We start from the raw sequence: 22,890 nt of genomic DNA on the forward strand, positions 1-22,890 counted from the left end.
TAACGGTGAAAGTTGAACTGAATGGAATTCCAGTATCGATGGAACTGGACACGGATGTGAGTCAGTCTATAATGAGTAAAAAGGCCTTCGACAGGCTGTGGGGCAAAAAGGCACACAGGCCCAAGCTTAGCCCCATTCCCACCAAACTAAGGACTTACACTAATGAACTAATCTCTGTAATTGGCAGTGCAGAAGTCAAAGTCTCCTATGATGGAGCAGTACACGAACTCCCGCTGTGGATTGCGCCAGGGGATGGCCCCACATTGTTTGGCAGAAGCTGGCTGGGAAAAATCTGCTGGAACTGGGACGACATCGAGAGTTTTCATCCGTCGATGATGCCTCATGTGCCCAGGTTCTGAGCAAGTTCCCATTGTTGTTCGAGCCGTCAATTGGAAGTTTCTCGGGGGATAAGTGCAGTTCCATTTGGTTTCCAGTACACGACCCATCCACCACAAGGCACGGGCGGTACCATACATGATGCGTGAGAAAGTGGAAATTGAGTTGGACAGGCTGCAGTGAGAAGGCATCATCATGCAGGTGAAATTCAAGGAGTGGGCTAGTCCAATTGTCTCAGTACTTAAAGAGAATGGCACGGTTAGAATATAAAGTAACGATTAACCGTTTTTCACTACAGGACCAGTACCCGCAACCCAAGGCAGACGACTTATTTGCGACCCTGGCTGGAGGGCAGATGTTCACCAAGCGAGACCTGACCTCGGCCTACATGATGCAGGAGCTGGAGGAGTCTTCGCAAGGCCTCACTGCATCAACACGCACAAAGGTCTGTTTATCTATAACAGATGTCCGTTCGGGATACGGTCAGCTGCGGCAATATTCCAATGGAACATGGAGAGCCTGCTAAAGTCAGTTCCTCGCACCGTGGTTTTCCAGGACGATATACTTGTTGTAGGAGGTAGGCACCTTTAGAATATACCAGAACACTAGGCATTAGGCACCTGCTAGATATATCTAAACGTATATAAGTTTAAAGTGGCCACACATAAAATGGCTGCCCAGGCATGATGGGAAATCAGGTAGTCAAGCTGTGAACTGTTGAATGTTCAATGACCGAGCAATAACCCTGTGAGGCCCACTATAGGAATGCCTTGGATGCAGGAAGAAAGAGATAAGAGGAAAACCATCCCCTGTGAACAAGGCCATAAACCAATTAATTCCCCAGGAAGAAAGATAAGAGGGAAACCATCTCCTGTAAACAAGGTTATAAACCAATTATTTCTCCCAGATGAAAGAACTAGGGAGAGAACCTATCTCCTATAGTAAAGTCATCAATCAGCCCAAGCTGACAATAATTGAACATATGGTTCCCGAGACACTAGGGGAATTCTATTGGGTTAAAAGAACCTATATGTAATCTATAATCGTTGTGATTGGCTTGTGTCCAGCCGTGATGGGCTGTGTAGCTGTAGTAAACTGTTTGCAACTGTTGTGAAAAGAATAAAGGTGCATGTAACCCTTTGTTCTGTGGAGAGAAACCTGGATACAGTCCTGAGATTTCCTCCCCGCTAAGCGTAATAAAGACCGCGACGGCATTGGAACCGACCCTGAGTGTTGAGTGATTCTTCTGAGAAAACACGAACGCTAACAGTGGCGTAGTCGACGGGATTTCCCGGAGTCGCTGGACGCCCTTGGAAAAACCCGGGTGAGTATAAAAAACAATGTTTAATTATGTTTAATTATAAAGGGTGCGGAAGGTGGAAGCTGGTTGATCGACAGGAGGAGACGGTCTAATATCTCAAACACCTAGCCTGAGCCTGAGTTAAGAGGCCTTTTGTCCCGCGTGACGGCCAGGAACCAAGTAGGCATAGGGAACACACTTATACCGTGGGATCGTGATACCGAGAGACATCTTCCGGACCCAGTAGTGTAATTTGAAATACCCCGGGGTAGAACCAAGCGGTGTACAGCGGCTAACGGAATCCAAACCTGTGAACAGGGTCGGACCAACGGGCCGAGCGGTGGTAGGTAGTCGTTAAGGAGGCGTAGAGCACTGCGGGAATTGCTTAAACGCGTTTTAAGAATTGTATAAATTTGTGTAACAGCAGAACTTGTGACCTGACAGTAGCTAGGAGACGGTCTACTACAAGTTACGCTAGGTAGAAAGTGGACCGCTGAGAGTAGATTCCTAACGGTACTAGACCTACCCAGGAATGGCCATGAAAGCAAGTAAACTCGAGTGGAGACCAGAAGGGTCCATTACCCGCCACCTGGCGGAAAAAAAAACAAAAGAAGCTAATCGAAAAAAAAAATGATTAGCTCAGGGTGGAATCCTCAGGAACTACCAGCAAAGCAAAGGGAATGGTGGGAGAAGGAACGGAAAGTCAAAAAGAAAAAAAAAAGGCTGTGGTCTTGATACTGCGAGCCCATGTAAATTAACATAGGAAACTAAGATTAAAAAAAACTGACGGTGATTGTCTTAAGTGAAGTATGGAAGAGGAATAGAGCCGGCCAAAAAAAAGATTAATAGGAAAGAAGAGACTTTTGTGAACGTCTGTATTAAATGAGAAGTGCCTGTGTGATTTTTGACTGCGGAATGAATTTTTTATGTTTTCATGTTCCGAAAGCCTGATTGGAAGAGGAATGCAAGTGTCTGTTTATTTTAGAAACAGAGTGAAAGTCTTTTTTTAACCCTTTGTAGTGTTGTCCTGTATGTGGGAAGTTTTAAGACATTTAAGTTAGAAACGCAGGTGTGGATTTATTCGGATGATAAGTTACGGAGCTAGGAAAGTAAACAAATGTATAAAGGATAGGTTTGTTGAGCAAAAGATTTATTTGACACGCTCACTTACTTGCCGAAAGAAAACATGCAATGATTGATTGGGTTGAAAGACATAAATTTAGTCTCGGAATGAGATAAAGAATGCTTTAAAAAAAAGAGCTTCTAGCAAAAAAAAAAAAGTTTTAAATAAAGATTGAAATTACAAAGTTTGAATTTGGATTTTGAGATATTCAGAGAAGGCACAGAAAATACTGAGGTGGATTCAAAAAAGAAAAAGATTAAATTAAATCTGATCAGGTCAAACTCCTGGGCAAGTGGCGAGCTATCTGCGAAGGTGTAAAAGGAACTTTTGGAAAATGTTAAAAACAGCAAGCTTTAGTAATGACTTTGAAACTGGAGGATCCACATAGACTATGCAGGCCCATTTCTAGGCAAAATGTTTTTGATTGTTGTGGACGCTTACTCAAAATGAATTGAATGTGCAATAATGTCTGTAAGCACATCCACGGCCACTATTGAAAGCCTACGAGCCATGTTTGCCACACGGCCTGCCTGATGTCCTAGTCAGTGACAATGGGCCGTGCTTCACCAGTGCTGAATTCAAAGAATTCATGACTCGCAATGACATCAAACACGTCACATCTGCCCCGTTCAAGCCCGCATCCAACAGCTAGGCAGAACGGGCAGTTCAGACCATCAAGCAAAGCTTGAAACGTGTGTCGGAAGGCTCCCTGCAGACCCGGCTGCTCAGCTACTGCACCAGACTCCACTTACTCACCGGGGTTCCCCCAGCCGAGCTGCTCATGAAAAGGGCGCTCAAAACAAGGCTCTCTCCTGTCCACCCTGATCTCCGTGATCACGTGGAGAGCAAACGGCATTATCAATGTGTGTACCATGACTGCGCAAATTTGTCACGCGATATTGAGATCAATGATCTTGTGTTTGTACTCAATTATGGACATGGTCCCAAATGGCTCACTGGCACGGTCACAGCCAAAGAGGGGAATAGGGTGTTTCAGGTCAAATTGGCCAATGGACAAACGTACAGAAAACATTTGGACCTAATCAAATTGCGGTTCACCAACAGCTATGAACAACCCAAAGAAGACACCACCAACTTTGACCCTCCAACACACACACAAGTGGCAACTGACATCATGGTTGACCATGAAGCCGAACTCACCATCCCCAGCAGCCTGGCAAGGCCAGCTTCCCAACAGCCCAGTGAAGAACTAACCAACTCACCCACACCTGCATTTGTACCGAGACGATCGACAAGGGAGCGCAAAGCCCCAGATCGTCTCACTTTGTAAATAAATGTACTATTGACTTCACGGGGGAGTGATGTTATGTATTTAACCCCTTGTAACCTGTATTACACTACCACCAGAGGGCCTACCTGTTGGAGTCCCAAGGCATCCCAGCATCTTTAAATTTCTGACTTATTTTCCAAGTTCCCTCTGCAAAAATCATCATGAATTTGTGTTTTAAATTGTCCTTTTCCCTCGCTCCAAAATCTCAGAAACATACTCAGCACCGATTTCCTTATGTTAACGTGAGGAAATCAGCGCCGCCCTGAAAAAAATCGGTGTTGGTGAAAATTGGTTAAATGGCCATAAAGGGCCAAAAATGGCACGGAAATCAGTTTTCAATCAGACCTGTGCCAAAAAATCTTGCGGACAAAAAAACTGCCGCTGACAAAAGTTGAGGAAAGTTGCAAAATCAAGGTTGCCTCAAAAAAAATCAGCGGACGCCAAAAAAACAGCACCCAATGATGGCGAAAATAACCCTTAGTGTTTTACTAAGGGTAACGGCATCAAGTACTTTATCCATATTCCAATTTACCAGATGTCAGGAAATCAGTCTGGAGTTGAAGTATTGGTTGAGCGGATTGACTGCTGCAAAAGTCTTAAGCTGAAGACTAGTCAAAGGCTAGACAGCTGATAGTTTGAAATTGCAGTTGTAAGTGACCTGGAAGAGGCAGGGGGAGACTTTGTTTCCTTGGGAAAATGCAGAAGTTGGGTTGGAAGGAGAGAAAGGGATAGAGAGGGATAAACAGTTCTGATGAAAGTTCATCGATCTGAAACATTAACTCTGTTGCTCGCTCCACAGACACTGCCTGACCTGCTGAGTAGTTCCAGCATTTTCTGTTTTTATTTCAGATTTCTAGCACCTGCAGTCTTTTGCTTTCATATTATAAGGGATAGAGGGATATTGATGAGAGGTAGAAGGAAGTAGTCAGGGATGGTCTTGACTGTGATTGAGGCCATGGGAGCAGAGAAGCCATGTTAGATGGCTAGGTCGAAGGGATAGCTGTGAATATAGGTTGGAGGGTTGCATGGTGGGAGAAGATTAGGGAGGACAGTGTTATCAGAGGAGATAGGATAAGGTGAGTTGAGATGGAGATTGAAATCACTGAAGCAAAGGCTGAGCAAGGAAAGGAGAGAAGATATCTTGGGGACAAACTTAGGATGGGGCTTGGACAGTGATCTTCTAATTCCAGGAACTCCCTTCACAGGACTTGCTGACATTATAAATGTGCTCTAAAAAATATCATGTTGATGACTTTGCTACAAATAGACAACTTCTTCAGGAACACATCTACTCGAGAATAAGAACATAAGAAATAGGAGCAGGAGCAGGCCAATTGGCCCCTTGAGCCTGCTCCACCATTCAATAAGATCATGGCTGATCTGATCTTGGCCTCAGCTCCACTTTCCTACCCGCTCCTCATAACCCTCGACTCCCTTATTATTCAAAATGTCCTACCCTGAGTATGCCTGCAGCATATTATGTGTACTTCAAAAAGGGAATATAGATTTTACAGCTTCAAAAAACTAACAATTTTTTCTGAAGCGCTTTGTATTTTATAAAATCCTTGGAGAGGAAGAATACTGAGTATATCTCGAAGGAGGCCTGATTGATGAATTACTGCCAACATTTCTGTGTTGGTTTACACAGGAATTTATTCCATTCATTATCACGATGCGGGTTAGTCTTATTATTTATTTATTATTATGGAGAAAATTGTTTTTCTATTTGATTTTTAAGTAGCATTAGTTTGTTTATCCCTGTGCATTGCTCCTCTCTTATCTACGTATGTGTTTTTGCAGGTAAAATACAGACCCAAAAGTAAGCTAACATGCCACAATCTGACTAGTATGCTGCTCGCAAATTGAAGAGAGAGGGGCAGAAATGGCCCCCCTGCCTGAAATGGGGCACACGCACCCTGTTTTAATGGTTTTTACTGCAGCTATGATTGAGGTTGCCTTTTGAGCGACATTCTGCTCTTCATTGTTTTTTTTTCATATCCGGAAGTCACTCTTAATGGGGGCGGTGACTACATGAGAGGGGCGGATATGCGGCGGTGGCAACACCTGAGGGGCGTAAGTTGGGGGGCGGTGCGGAGTGACTGCCGTGATGATGTCATCACTGCGGCACGTCACCACGGCCCTCCTCTTCACTTAAAGGGGAGAGCCTCCGTGATTATAAAACTTCAGGCCACTGGGCCACCAGGGAGGGTTTCGGCTGGGCCAGTGGCCTGACACCCAAGAGGCCAGGCTGCCTGTTGGTGGCCTGGCCGAACCCGGGGGCATGTTTGTCAGGCCGACATGGCAGTCGGGCAAAAAAAGAAACATGGCGACAACAGCAATGCACCCTTCCCATTAAGAGAAGCCACACTGCCGCTACAGATGACGCACTTAACACGGATCGGCAGCAATGGAGCGGTGGGGGATCGGGTCACCGCTGGCAAACCTCGGGAGGGCAATTGGGCTATCAGCGGCCATTGCACCAAAAGTCAGTGACCACGCCACTCCTCAGCGTGGCCGCCGATTTGTGGTGGTAACAGGCCTTAAGGAGAGGGGCAGTTTTGGCCCCAGAGTGTCTGGACTGCTGTATTTTAATTCTGTCAGTCCTAGACCTTTCAGAACGATATAACACACAGAAGATGCTGCAGAAACGCAGTGCAAGGAATTTTGTAACTCTGCAAAAAACGCAATGTCTAAAGAGGGAATCTCCAAAACAAAGAGAGGACTTAAAGCTGGGAGTGCCTATATGCACTCGGTTTCAGCACCAAGCCCTCGCAAGCTCGATGCAGCATGTGTTATATGATTGCTCCAATCAGTGAAGCTTGCTCCAATCAGACCCAACAATGGGGCTCATTTTCACCTAAGGCAGTAAACTGGTGGAAAACAATAGAAATTAAAGTGGGGTGGGTTCTATAACAGGTGGGTATTCCACTCTGACCAATTTACTGCCCAAATGGTGATGGTGAAAATTATCCCCAATGTGCCTAAAAGCTAACTGCAGAAGATCTGCTCCTACTATAGTTGTGTAAGATTTCCAATTCGATAATCTTGCTCAGTGAGATTATTCAGCTGATTAGAATTTATTATTTTATAGCATCTTTCTTCTTCGTTATAATCAGTGCTTTTTAAGGGGGCATCGATAATTCAGGAATGTTTTGAGGCCATCTGTGAGCCATTAACCATGACCACCTCAGAACCAGTCGTGCAGTCAGTCATGTTTCTCATAGCGTTGCAGCCTAGCTCAAACTTAAGCTCAGAAATCAGTTATGTTTACCCAGGGAGGTTTGCACACAGCTGTGGGATGATATTTTGAGCACTAGGTACCACCAGAATCTTTAGATGTTGACAGTTCCTTCAGTTGATGTATGTTCAACAATGTGGTGCCGTATTTGTGCCTCCAACAGTGCCCAGAATCTGTGCTTTGAAGTGAAGTCATGGAGCTCTGCTGAGACCCGACTTGCTAATTTCTAGATTTGCTAAATGAATACTGAGCAGCCACTGTATCTGTGACCTTTTAGATGTCATTCGATGTAGTTTGCTCTGAGACCGTTGTGGCATTATTTTCTTGGTAGACTAGGAACCATAGTGATCTTCACTGTCAGTGAGGCAACTGTTGAGGATGATTCCAGGTCAGTATTCAATATACAACAGTGTCAGTAAGTACTTGCCCACTGAGAGGAAACCAAGACAGATGCTGCTGGTTCACAAAGTCAAGTATAGTTTGGAGCTCCCTTATCCGGGACTCCCTTATCCAGCACCACCCTTCATCCGGCATGATTCTGGTGGCCGGGGCACATGCACAGAATGCGGCCGACCTCCACCTTGACTTCGGGGCGGCGGCAACACTTGGCTCGCTGGGGCCGCCAACAGTCGCTGGGGGCTGCGCCAACAATCGGCCCGCTGGGGGCCGCACCAACACTCGGCCCGCTGGGGCCGCCAACACTCGGCCCACTGGGGCCGTCGACACACACTGGGGGCAGCACTGACATTCAGCCCGCTGGGGGCTGTGCCAACACTCAGCCCGCTTTCAAAAGGGAATTGGATAAATACTTAAAGGAGACAAAGCTGGGGAGTGAGACTAACTGGATTGCTCTTCAAAAGAGTCGGCATAGACCCGATGTGCCAAATGGCCTCCTTCAGTGCTATACGATTCTTTGATTCTATGATTCATTCATGGTAAAAATCTTTTTTTTTGAACAAAAGACAAACATTTCTGGAAAGGAACAGATTTTAAAGCCTAATTGTTTAAAAGGATTAAGTGAATAAGGTGTTTTAATCCTATACAATATGAAGTATGGATCAAAATAATAGACGTTACTTTTGTTCAATTTACATTGATATTTTCAGCATTTTATTTTCATGTCTCGTGGTGTGTAATCAAAATGCAGCGAGTCAAAATTAAATGGAAATCAGAAATGATTGAATCCTTCATATTGATTGTGGTTTCGACTCTATCATTCACTGCATTCATAATCGTAGCAGCAAAACCCGAGAAATAATCAAAAACATACTGCGATGATTATTGGCTCAGCTTACATGTGTAATGCAGTTACATCCAAGGATAAAGAAAACTGCCCACAGCAATCTCTAATTAGGTCTGCAGTAAATATAGATCGTATCATCATCATCATCATAGGCAGACCCTTGTATCGAGGATGACTTGCTTCGATGCCAAAAAGGGATGAGTTCACAGGTGTTGCAATGAAGGAGTTAATATTCGAGGTCCAGAACTACATCTTGAAGAGTGGAAGATACCTGTGTGTGGATTTTTTTAACGTGTGGTGGCTGCTCGCACTTTGTCCCTCTAGTTCATCAGTTCTATTGACAATACATTGTCCATTTACATACATGCAACTCAATTCTTTGGAAGTCTTATTTGGTTTAAATTCTCCTCTTTATAATCTATTTTTCTCTTTTACCTTTCTCACATATCTTGTCCCTTTTGCTTTCCTCTCCGCTTCCTTATTTTATTTTCCCATTTTTCCTGCCATTTTTTGCTAATCGCTCCCCCATAACACTAATTACTTTACAAACAAATACATTTGTCCCAGCCTTGTTCACGTGAAGCCTTTCCACCTCTCCTGCCACAGAATTGGTCCAAATATCACATTGGAACCAGTTCTGGGGGAAGTGGGACCTGTACAAAAGGGACGGTCTGCACTTGGGCAGGACTAGAACTGATGTCCTGGGGGTAACATTTGCTAATGCAGTTCGGGAGTGTTTAAACTAATATGGCAGGGGGATGGGAACCTATGCAGCAAGACAGGGTGAAGTAATATGGAGTCAGAAACAGATGGTAGAAAGGTAAAAAGCAATAGTGGAAGGCCGAGTAAACAAAGGCAAGAAAGAAAAATGGCCACACTACATCATAATTCTAAAAGGACAAAGGGTGTTAAAAAAACAAGCCTGAAGGCTTTGTGCCTTAATGCAAGGAGTATCCGTAATAAGGTGGATGAATTAACTGTGCAAATAGATGTTAACAGATATGATGCGATTGGGATTACAGAGACGTGGCTCCAGGATGATCAGGGCTGGGAACTCAACATCCAAGGGTATTCAACACTCAGGAAGGATAGAATAAAAGGAAAAGGAGGTGGGGTAGCATTGCTGGTTAAGGAGGAGATTAATGCAATAGTTAGGAAGGACATTAGCTTGGATGATGTGGAATCTATATGGGTAGAGCTGCAGAACTCCAAAGGGCAAAAAATGTTAGTGGGAGTTGTGTACAGACCTCCAAACAGTAGTAGTGATGTTGGGGAGGGCATCAAACAGGAAATTAGGGGTGCATGCAATAAAGGTGCAGCAGTTATCATGAGTGACTTTAATATGCATATAGATTGGGCTAACCAAACTGGAAGCAATACGGTGGAGGAGGATTTCCTGGAGTGCATAAGGGATGGTTTTCTAGACCAATATGTCGAGGAACCAACTAGGGGGGAGGCCATCTTAGACTGGGTGTTGTATAATGAGAGAGGATTAATTAGCAATCTCGTTCTGCGAGGCCCCTTGGGGAAGAGTGAACATAATATGGTGGAATTCTACATTATGATGGAGAATGAAACAGTTAATTTAGAGACCATGGTCCAGAACTTAAAGAAGGGTAACTTTGAAGGTATGAGGCGTGAATTGGCTGCGATAGATTGGCAAATGATACTTAAGGGGTTGACAGTGGATGGACAATGGCAGACATTTAGAGACCGCATGGATGAACTACAACACTTGTAAAAATAAAAAAGGGAAGGTGGCTCAACCGTGGCTATTAAGGGAAATAAGGGATAGTATTAAAGCCAAGGAAGTGGCATACAAATTGGCCAGAAATAGCAACGAACCCAGAGACTAGGAGAAATTTAGAACTCAGCAGAGGAGGACAAAGGGTTTGATTAGGGCAGGGAAAATAGAGTACGAGAGGAAGCTTGCAGGGAACATTAAAACGGACTGCAAAAACTTCTATAGATATGTAAAGAGAAAAAGGTTAGTAAAGACAAACGTAGGTCCCCTGCAGTCAGAATCAGGGGAAGTCATAATGGGGAACAAAGAAATGGCAGACCAATTGAACAAGTACTTTGGTTCGGTATTCACGAAGGAGGACACAAACAACCTTCCGGATATAAACGGGGTCAGAGTGTCTCGTAAGAAGGAGGAACTGAGGGAAATCCTTATTAGTCGGGAAATTGTGTTGGGGAAATTGATGGGATTGAAGGCCAATAAATCTCCAGGGCCTGATGGTCTACATCCCAGAGTACTTAAGGAGGTGGCCTTGGAAATAGCGGATGCATTGACAGTCATTTTCCAACATTCCATTGACTCTGGATCAGTTCCTATGGAGTGGAGGATAGCCAATGTAACCCCACTTTTTAAAAAAGGAGGGAGAGAGAAAACAGGGAATTATAGACTGGTCAGCCTGACATCGGTAGTGGGTAAAATGATGGAATCAATTATTAAGGATGTCATCGCAGCTCATTTGGAGAGAGGTGACATGATAGGTCCAAGTCAGCATGAATTTGTGAAAGGGAAATCATGCTTGACAAATCTTCTGGAATTTTGTGAGGATGTTTCCAGTAAAGTGGACAAGGGAGAACCAGTTGATTTGGTGTATTTGGACTTTCAGAAGGCTCTCGACAAGGTCCCACACAAGAGATTAATGTGCAAAGTTAAAGCACATGGGATTGGGGGTAGTGTGCTGACATGGATTGAGAACTGGTTGTCAGACAGGAAGCAAAGAGTAGGAGTAAATGGGTACTTTTCAGAATGGCAGGCAGTGACTGGTGGGGTACTGCAAGGTTCTGTGCTGGGGCCCCAGCTGTTTACATTGTACATTAATGATTTAGACGAGGGGATTAAATGTAGTATCTCCAAATTTGCGGATGACCACTAAGTTGGGTGGCAGTGTGAGCTGCGAGGAGGATGCTATGAGGCTGCAGAGTGACTTGGATAGGTTAGGTGAGTGGGCAAATGCATGGAAGATGAAGTATAATGTGGATAAATGTGAGGTTATCCACTTTGGTGGTAAAAACAGAGAGACAGACTATTATCTGAATGGTGACAGATTAGGAAAAGGGGAGGTGCAACGAGACCTGGGTGTCATGGTACATCAGTCATTGAAGGTTGGCATGCAGGTACAGCAGGCAGTTAAGAAAGCAAATGGCATGTTGGCCTTCATAGCGAGGGGATTTGAGTACAGGGGCAGGGAGGTGTTACTACAGTTGTACAGGGCCTTGGGTGAGGCCACACCTGGAGTATTGTGTACAGTTTTATTCTCGTAACTTGAGGAAGGACATTCTTGCTATTGAGGGAGTGCAGCGAAGGTTCACCAGACTGATTCCCGGGATGGCTGGACTGACATATCAAGAAAGACCGGATCAACTGGGCTTGTATTCACTGGAGTTCAGAAGAATGAGAGGGATCTCATAGAAACGTTTAAAATTCTGTCGGATTTAGACAGGTTAGATGCAGGAAGAATGTTCCCAATGTTGGGGAAGTCCAGAACCACGAGTCACAGTCTAAGGATAAGGGGTAAGCCATTTAGTACTGAGATGAGGAGAAACTTCTTCACCCAGAGAGTGGTGAACCTGTGGAATTCTCTACTACATAAAGTTGTTGAGGCCAATTCACTTAATATATTGAAAAAGGAGTTAGATGTAGTCCTTACTACTCGGGGGATCAAGGGGTATGGCGAGAAAGCAGGAATGGGGTACTGAAGTTGCATGTTCAGCCATGAACTCATTGAAATGCGGTGCAGGCTCGAAGGGCCGAATGGCCTACTCCTGCACCTATTTTCTATGTTTCCATGTCGATGAATCTGAAACCTTCCTTCTTAAACCATCTCTCCAGTCATCCACTTAACTCCGTTATCTTAATATTCCTATAATGATTACCATGCAGCACCAAAATTAATCCTGAGATGACTATCCTTATGTTCCTGCTCTGTAATATATCTCCCAATTGCTAAAACTTACCTTAAAGTGTCAACTGTGGCTCAATAGGACCCCTGTTGCCTCTGAATCAGAAGGTTGTGGGTTCATGTCCCACTCCAGGGACTTGAGCACAAAAAAATCAGTGCTGAAGGAGTGCTGCACTGTCGGAGGTGCTAGCTTTCCGATGAAACATTAAACTGAAGCCCTGACTGCGCTCTCGGGTAAATGTAAATGGTCCCATGGCACTATTTCAAAGAAGAGCAGGGAAGTTATCCCCGGTGTCCTGGCTAATATTTATCCCTCATTCAAAACAACAAAAAAAAACAGATTATCTGGTCATTATCACATTGCTGTTTGTGGGAACAAATGGGCGGCTGCATTTCCCACATTACAACAGTGACGACACTCTAAAAGTACTTCATTGGCTGTAATGCGGTTTGCGATGTCTGGTGGCCGTGAAAGGTGCTATATAAATCCAAGTGTTTCTTCCGACGTCATTAGTTTCAATATTCCCTTTTCTCTCTGAAGTTGTTCAATCAAATACCACAACAAAAGAGCAGAGGATGAAAGATTCACATGTTGACCCAGGATATTGGGTAATCACATATAAAATCTTTCTTTTAGTCCTGTGAGCCACCTGAATATCAAATGAATGCAAGTCTTTGTAGTTGCTGTGTATCATCCCAATTGATTGCTGGCACCCTTTTCTCTACGCAAGTGCAATTGATCACACACTTTAATAAAGTCGATGTTGTCTCTTCAACTGTTTAGCTGCAGTTCTGTGAATATTCATGAGTCTGTGACCCTTTCAGAAAATGCACTTATCACATCTTGAATGTAGGTGAACATGCCCGAAGAATCCCTCCAGCTGATTAAAATGACATGGTGGAAACAATTCAAACAGATGTGACTTTCACAGGAACTACATTTTCAATGACAGGTGATGAGCTTCTGTAAGTGGCTACTTAGAAGCCTGTACCTCCCCATACATCGTCACTCTAAGTCAACCTAAGGAGACATTTCTAGTATCCTCTGCCATAGATGTTTTTCTTCCAATAGTCCTCTGTTTGTGTGGCTGAAACTACTTGTCCTTTATTTTCCACCTTCAATAGCTGCAACAATAGGATCAAATAGCGTATTGCTATAGTTTTGATGCACTAAGCTCTGGAATTCCCTCCCTAAAACTCTCCGCCATTCTACCTCTCTCTCCTTCTTTAAGACACTTCTTAAAACCAATTGCTTTTGGTTATCTGTCCTAATATCTCCTTTGTCAAATTTTGCTTGGCAACATTCCTGTGACATGCCATGCAATATTTTAACACAACAACAACTTGCATTTATATAGCCTCTTTCACAAAGTAAAACATCCCAAGGCGCTTCAGAAGAATGATTATCAAACTAAATTTGCCAACAAATCACACATGAAGATATAGGACAGATGAGCAAAGAAGGATGTTAAAAGAAGCGTCTACCTTAAAGGCGCTATTTAAAAGCAAGTTGTTGTTGTTGATTAGCTCACATATGTACCTTGTGTCATCCTATTCTAAATATCACTTATATCTGGATTTCGGCCAGTAAATCCAGCATGATCATTTTTCATTCCATTCACGCATCAGATAATCTACTATTCTAAACCTATGTCATGAAATGGTAGTCGGCACTTCCCAGATGAAGATTTATGCCCCGCAATGTATTTTCATGGGTTAGCCTTACGTGTTAGCTGGAATTAAAAGCACAAACAGATTGGAAATTACACCATTTTATTTTTACTGCCATCAAGAATTCGGTAGCCATCAACAAAATGACAAGCTGCTTGCAGATTACAAAAAAATGTTGAACGAGATTTTAAAAACTACATTAAAAGCACACAATTTTAGTGAAACTCGATACATTTGTGTCAGTAGTTCAATTTGGTGTTCATGCCGACAGTATCTCTGTGATCGTCTGCACAAATGGCTAGGAAATTAATATTCGGTTTGTCATATGGCTGCCTTCGACATATTTTGAAAAGTATTCCAAGAATAGCAGCAATGTGCTGCAGAATCTTTCATGCGCTGTAATCTTTTATGCCCTGTATGAAAGCAAATATTTTCCATAATAACAGTAAATGAAAAGATAAGTAATGTACAGTTTGACCGATAATAAAAGCCTTGTACATATTTAGCAGTACATATTATCCAATAAATGAGTGTTCATGATAACAAACTAATTTATTTCATTTTTACCAAAATAATGGAATTCTTCATCCTGTGTAAATGAGCATCAAAGGTTCCATCGAAGTCTGGTAGCTTCATCCTTTGTGTGAAGTCATTGGGGCATTACTGATGAATGGCCTGATAAAGTAATTAAGGCAATCCATTATATCCGACTGAGTTAACCAGTGAGCTGGAGACAGGGAATAGGTCTCTCAAATCCTTTATACTGTCCCATCTGGGATATGGCTTCAGACAAGGGTGGATTTGTCTGTTGGAAAACATGAAGTTGCTTGTGTTCCGAGATTGTAAATTCACTTTATGTTTTACAAATACATCTGCAGCATTCAGGTACCTTGTTATCTCTGATTTGTGTTGTAGGATTTGGTAATCCTGACACATTAGCTGTCTATGAAATATTAGCCACGGAGCAGCTATCCATCCTTGGATATAATTTCTTTCAGCAGTGTAAGATTTCTAAATATCTGGCATTATATTGACAGCAAGACCAATTCTTTGAAAACAATTTAGAATAAGTTTATTAAATACACACACACATGCAAATAGCCTCTCAAACACAACAGCAGTCTATGGGTATCCTACAGACTCTACTGAATTACAACAGATACAATGATGTTACAATAAAAAAGGGATAAAAATATATACTTTACTTCCCTCTGGCAAAGCACGCGGCCTGCTCCTTTGTCTGTAGAGGAAGTGTTGTGTATGGAGAAAGAGTCAGACTGAACACTGTGAGCTCATAGAAATATAGAAACATAGAAAATAGGTGCAGGAGTAGGCCATTCGACCCTTTGAACCTGCACCACCATTCAATAAGATCATGGCTGATCATTCACCTCAGTACCTCTTTCCTGTTTTCTCTCCATATCCCTTGATCCCTTTAGCTGTAGGAGCCATATCTAACTCCCTCTTGAATATATCCAATGAACTGGCATCAACAACTCTCTGCTGTAGGGAATTCCATACGTTAGCAACTCTCTGAGTGAAAAAGTTTCTCCTCATCACAGTCCTAAATGGCTCACCCCTTATCCTTAGACTATGTCCCTTGGTTCTAGATTTCCCCAACATCGGGAACATTCTTCCTGCATCTAACCTGTCCAGTCGTGTCAGAATTTTATATGTTTCTATGAGATCCCCTCCCATCCTTCTAAACTCCAGTGAATACAGGCCCAGTCGATTCAGTCCTGCCATCCCAGGAATAAGTCTGGTGAACCTTCGCTGCACTCCCTTAATAGTAAGAACGTCCTTCCTCAGATTAGGAGACCAAAACTGAACACAATATTCCAGCTGAGGCCTCACTCAGGCTCTGTACAACTGCAGTAAGACTTCTCTGCTCCTATACTCAAATCACCTAGCGATGAAGGCCAACATACCATTTGCCTTCTTCACCGCCTGCTGCACCTGTATGCCAACTTTCAATGACTGATGTACCATGACACCCAGGTCTCATTGCACCTCCCCTTTTCCTAATCTGCCACCATTCAGTTAATATTCTGCCTTCGTGTTTTTGCCACCAAAGTGGATAATCTCATATTTATCCACATTATACTGCATCTGCCACTCATGCAACCTGTCCAAGTCACTCTGCAGCCTTTTAGCATCCTCCTCACAGCTCACACCGCCACCCAGCTTAGCTCAAAGTAAAGTGTGACCGTAGTCTTTTATTGCAGGTCTCCAGGCAGTTCAGCAGGTGGGATCCCAGTGAGTGAGTGGGGTCTCATGCGGTAGCTAAGCTGGGCTCGGGATAGGAGAGTCTGCAGTGGGCCTTCAGTTACCCTCTTCAAGCCTTGCTTGATGGTTTGCACTGCTCTCTCTGCCAGACCATTGAACGCTGCTTTAAACAGGGCACATGTGACATGTTTGATCCCGTTACGGGTCATGAATTCATTGAACTCAGCACTGGTAAAACATGGCCCGTTGTCGCTCACAAGTACATCGGGTAAGCCGTGTGTGGAAAACTTGGCCCGCAGGCTTTCAGTAGTGGCAGCAGACGTGCTTGCCAACATTATCTCATATTCAATCCACTTGAAGTACGCGTCTACAGCCACAAGGAACATTTTAGCCAAGAACGGGCTTGCATAGTTGACGTGTACCCTAGACCACGTATGGAGGGCCAAGACCATAAACTTAGCGGTGCCTCAATGGGTACATTGCTTAACTGCGAGCATGTATTACACCTGTGAACGCAGGACTTTAAGTCCGCATCAATACCGGGACATAACACTTGGGATCTGGCTATCGCTTTCATCATTACAATGTCTGGATGGGTACTGTGGAGGTCATTGATGAAGATGTCTCTGCCCTTCTTGGGGACCACGACACGATTGCCCCACAGAAGGCAGTCTGCCTGCATAGACATTTCAACTTTGTTCCAACCTGTGACCAAGATGTCGTCCTGGAAGACCACAGTGTGCAAGACTGACTTCAGTAAACTTTCCATCTTTCTCTGGAATATCGCCGCCGCTGATCGGATTCCAAACGGGCATCTGTTATAAACAAAAAGACCCTTGTGTGTGTTAATGCAGGTGAGGGCCTTCGATGATTCCTCCAGTTCCTGCGTCATGTAGGCTGAAGTCAGATCCAACTTCGTGAATGTCTTTCCTCCTGCCAGTGTTGCAAAGAGGTCTTCAGCCGTTGGTAGTGGGTATTGGTCCTGCAGGTAGAAACAATTGATAGTTACTTTGTAATCGCCACAGATTCTGACGGTGCCATCTCCCTCCAGGACTGGAACAATAGGACTGGCCCACTCGCTGAATTCGATCAGTGAAATGATGCCTGCTCTTTGCAGATGGTCTAGCTCGATCTCTACCCTTTCTTTCATCATGTACAGTACTGCTCTCACCTTGTGATGGATGGTCACGCTCCCGGAATTAGGTGGATCTGCACTTTTGCTCCTTGGAATTTCCCGATGCCTGGTTCGAACAGTGAAGGAAATTTGTTTAAGACCTTGGCACATGAAGTGTCATCAGCAAGCGATAGCGCTCGGACGTCATCCCAGTTCCAGCATATCTTTCGCAGTCAGCTCCTGCCGAGCAGCATGGGGCCATCGCCCGGTACCACCCAGAGTGGTAGCTTGTGCACCGCTCCATCGTAGGAGACCTTTACGGTAGCACTGCCAATGATAGGAATCAGTTCTTTCGTGTAAGTTCTTAGTTTCGTGCGAACTGGAGTTAAGACTGGCCTTGAGGCCTTGTTGCACCACCATTTTTCGAAAGTCTTTTTGCCCACGATGGACTGGCTCGCGCCCGTGTCCAGGTCCAGATCCATTGACACTGAGAGTCCATTTAGTTCAACATTCAGCATTATTGGTGGATAATTCGAGGTGAATGTGTGCACCCCATGTCTGCCTCCTCTATCTGAGGCTCTGGTTTGTCGTGCTCCTTCATGGATCTGTCCTCCTCTGCAACATGGTGGTTTGCAGGTTTGACAGGCTTAGCAGCTCGCCTGCACACTTATTTGAGTTGTCCCATTGTTCCACAGCCCTTGCAAACGTACACTTTGAATTGGCATGAATGGAAACGATGATCGCCCCCGCAACGCCAACAAAGTGTTAATCATCACCCTTGATGGTGGACTCTGAGTCATCTGTGGACAAGCAGCTGTAGGTATATGTGACCTGCCCTGTACGTTATGATTCGAAAACAACATCACTTTGTTCACAGTACTTGTAGCAGCACTTGTGTGCTGAGTGATTTGCTTCGTATTGTCGCTGGTAGCAATGAACGCCTGGGCTTTCGCTATAGCCTTACTCAAGGTTGGGGTCTCTACAGTCAAAAGCTTGCAAAGTATTGTTTCGTCGCCAATGCCAATTTAAGGAGCTAGGAGCTAAATTAAAAAGTAGGACCTCAAAAGTAGTAATCTCGGGATTGCTACCAGTGCCACGTGATAGTCAGAGTAGGAATCGCAGGATAGCGCAGATGAATATGTGGCTTGAGCAGTGGTGCAACAGGGAGGGATTCAAATTCCTGGGGCATTGGAACCGGTTCTGGGGGAGGTGGGACCAGTACAAACAGGACGGTCTGCACCTGGGCAGGACTGGAACCAATGTCCTAGGGGGAGTGTTTTCTAGTGCTGTTGTGGAGGATTTAAACTGATATGGCAGGGGGATGGGAACCAATGCAGGGAGACAGAGGGAAACAAAAAGGAGGCAAAAGCAAAAGACAGAAAGGAGATGAGGAAAAGTGGAGGGCAGAGAAACCCAAGGCAAAGAACAAAAATGGCCACTGTACAGCAAAATTCTAAAAAGGACAAAGGGTGTTAAAAGAACAAGCCTGAAGGCTTTGTGTCTTAATGCAAGGAGTATCCGCAATAAAGTGGATGAATTAACTGTGCAAATAGATGTTAACAAATATGATGTGATTGGGATTACGGAGACGTGGCTCCAGGATGATCAGGGCTGGGAACTCAACATCCAGGGGTATTCAACATTCAGGAAAGATAGAATAAAAGGAAAAGGAGGTGGGGTAGCATTGCTGGTTAAGGAGCAAATTAAGGCAATAGTTCGGAAGGACATTAGCTTGGATGATGTGGAATCTATATGGGTAGAGCTGCAGAATACCAAAGGACAAAAAACGTTAGTGGGAGTTGTGTACAGACCTCCAAACAGTAGTAGTGATGTTGGGGAGGGCATCAAACATGAAATTAGGGGTGCGTGCAATAAAGGTGCAGCAGTTATAATGGGTGACTTTAATATGCACATAGATTGGGTTAACCAAACTGGAAGCAATACGGTAGAGGAGGATTTCCTGGAGTGCATAAGGGATGGTTTTTTAGACCAATATGTCGAGGAACCAACTAGGGGGGAGGCCATCTTAGACTGGGTGTTGTGTAATGAGAGAGGATTAATTAGCAATCTCGTTGTGCGAGGCCCCTTGGGGAAGAGTGACCATAATATGGTGGAATTCTGCATTATGATGGAGAATGAAACAGTTAATTCAGAGACCATGGTCCAGAACTTAAAGAAGGGTAACTTTGAAGGTATGAGGCGTGAATTGGCTGGGATAGATTGGCGAATGATACTGAAGGGGTTGACTGTGGATGGGCAATGGCAGACATTTAGAGACCGCATGGATGAACTACAACAATTGTACATTCCTGTCTGTCGTAAAAATAAAAAAGGGAAGGTGGCTCAACCGCGGCTATCAAGGGAAATCAGGGATAGCATTAAAGCCAAGGAAGTGGCATACAAATTGGCCAGAAATAGCAGAGAACCCGGGGACTGGGAGAAATTTAGAACTCAGCAGAGGAGGACAAAGGGTTTTGATTAGGGCAGGGAAAATGGAGTACGAGAAGAAGCTTGCAGGGAACATTAAGACGGATTGCAAAAGTTTCTATAGATATGTAAAGAGAAAAAGGTTAGTAAAGACAAACGTAGGTCCCCTGCAGTCACAATCAGGGGAAGTCATAACGGGGAACAAAGAAATGGCGGACCAATTGAACAAGTACTTTGGTTCGGTATTCACTGAGGAGGACACAAACAACCTTCCGGATATAAAAGGGGTCGGAGGGTCTAGTAAGGAGGAGGAACTGAGGGAAATCCTTATTAGTCGGGAAATTGTGTTGGGGAAATTGATGGGATTGAAGGCCGATAAATCCACAGGGCCTGATGGACTGCATCCCAGAGTACTTAAGGAGGTGGCCTTGGAAATAGTGGATGCATTGACAGTCATTTTCCAACATTCCATTGACTCTGGATCAGTTCCTATGGAGTGGAGGGTAGGCAATGCAACCCCACTTTTTAAAAAAGGAGGGAGAGAGAAAACAGGGAATTACAGACCGGTCAGCCTGACATCGGTAGTGGGTAAAATGATGGAATCAATTATTAAGGATGTCATCGCAGTGCATTTGGAAAGAGGTAATATGATAGGTCCAAGTCAGCATGGATTTGTGAAAGGGAAATCATGCTTGACAAATCTTCTGGAATTTTTTGAGGATGTTTCCAGTCGAGTGGACAAGGGAGAACCAGTTGATGTGGTATATTTGGACTTTCAGAAGGCTTTCGACAAGGTCCCACACAAGAGATTAATGTGCAAAGTTAAAGCACATGGGATTGGGGGTAGTGTGCTGATGTGGATTGAGAACTGGTTGTCAGACAGGAAGCAAAGAGTAGGAGTAAATGGGGACTTTTCAGAATGGCAGGCAGTGACTAGTGGGGTACCGCAAGGTTCTGTGCTGGGGCCCCAGCTGTTTACATTGTACATTAATGATTTAGACGAGGGGATTAAATGTAGTATCTCCAAATTTGCGGATGACACTAAGTTGGGTGGCAGTGTGAGCTGCAAGGAGGATTCCATGAGGCTGCAGAGCGACTTGGATAGGTTAGGTGAGTGGGCAAATGCATGGCAGATGAAGTATAATGTGGATAAATGTGAGGTTATCCACTTTGGTGGTAAAAACAGTGAGACAGACTATTATCTGAATGGTGACAGATTGGGAAAAGGGGAGGTGCAAAGAGACCTGGGTGTCATGGTACATCAGTCATTGAAGGTTGGCATGCAGGTACAGCAAGCAGTTAAGAAAGCAAATGGCATGTTGGCCTTCATAGCGAGGGGATTTGAGTACAAGGGCAGGGAGGTGTTGCTACAATTGTACAGGGCCTTGGTGAGGCCACACCTGGAGTATTGTGTACAGTATTGGTCTCATAACCTGAGGAAGGACATTCTTGCTATTGAGGGAGTGCAGCGAAGGTTCACCAGACTGATTCCCGGGATGGCGGGACTGACCTATCAAGAAAGACTGGATCAACTGGGCTTGTATTCACTGGAGTTCAGAAGAATGAGAGGGGACCTCATAGAAACGTTTAAAATTCTGACGGGGTTAGACAGGTTAGATGCAGGAAGAATGTTCCCAATGTTGGGGAAGTCCAGAACCAGGGGACACAGTCTAAGGATAAGGGGGAAGCCATTTAGGACCGAGATGAGGAGGAATTTCTTCACCCAGAGAGTGGTGAACCTGTGGAATTCTATACCACTGAAAGTTGTTGAGGCCAATTCACTAAATATATTCAAAAAGGAGTTAGATGAAGTCCTTACTACTAGGAGAATCAAGGGGTATGGTGAGAAAGCAGGAATGGGGTACTGAAGTTGCATGTTCAGCCATGAACTCATTGAATGGCGGTGCAGGCTAGAAGGGCCGAATGGCCTACTCCTGCACCTATTTTCTATGTTTCTATGTTTCTATATGAAAAAGTCTCTGCGCATGTGCTCCAAATGTCCTTCAAATTCGCAATGTCCTGCAAGGCGTCATAGCTCGGTGACATAACTCGCCACTTCCTGACCTTCAGACCTTTTGTAGGTGTAGTACCGGTACCTCACCCTCAGAGCGCTTTCCTTCGGGTTCAAATGCTCTCGGACCAGTGTGCACAAATCACCGCACGATTTCTCCATGGGTTTTGCTGGAGTGAGCAGATTCTTCATGAGGCCATACGTTGGTGTCCCACAGACGGTGAGGACGATCGCCCTTCGTTTGGCAGCGCTCGCTTCCCCATCTAGCTCATTGGCCACAAAATATTGGTCGAGTCTCTCCATAAAAGTTTCCCAATTATCTCCCTCCGAGAATTTCTCCAGGATGCCCACCGTTCTCTGCATCTTTGGGCTCGCTATCTGTATCTTGTCGCCAGTTGTTGTGTATGGAGAACGAGTCATACTGAACACTGTGAGCTCAAAGTAAAGTGTGACCTTAGTCTTTTATTGCAGGTCTCCAGAGTGCCTCTCCAACCTGTGAAGCCGCCTTAAATATCTTTGCTCCCAAGGGTTTATGGGATCCCTTGGGACTCCAGGGGATGAGCCCTCTGGTGGCTGTACAGCGTAAATACAAGTCCACATATATAACAGGAAGGTCCTGCCTTTTGCCATGTGCTTAAGAAAAGAAAAACAGAGCAATCTTTGGCTTGGGTTTTTATACCTCTTTATGCCATAGTTTCTCAGAAAGCCTCAGGATTGAGTCTTGGTTCCAGGCCCATTCCTGATTAGCTTCTCCTCATACATGTGTCTGTCTGGAGGGCCAGTGCCATTCCTTGATTAGGTTAATGGCTTTCCAATTAATATCTTTTCTAGTTTCCTGAGTTTCAAAGCCATGCTGACATGAACTTGAGGATGTCATCCATTTTGTTTCTTTCAACACTGCAGTTTTTTCGTATAATCTACACTTTAAAAATATATAATCAATGTTATCATTACTAACCACTTTTATTCTTTTAGACTCCCCACCTTGACGGA

Source organism: Pristiophorus japonicus, chromosome 1, assembly GCF_044704955.1.
Source record: "Pristiophorus japonicus isolate sPriJap1 chromosome 1, sPriJap1.hap1, whole genome shotgun sequence".
Taxonomy (NCBI): Eukaryota; Metazoa; Chordata; class Chondrichthyes; family Pristiophoridae; genus Pristiophorus; species Pristiophorus japonicus.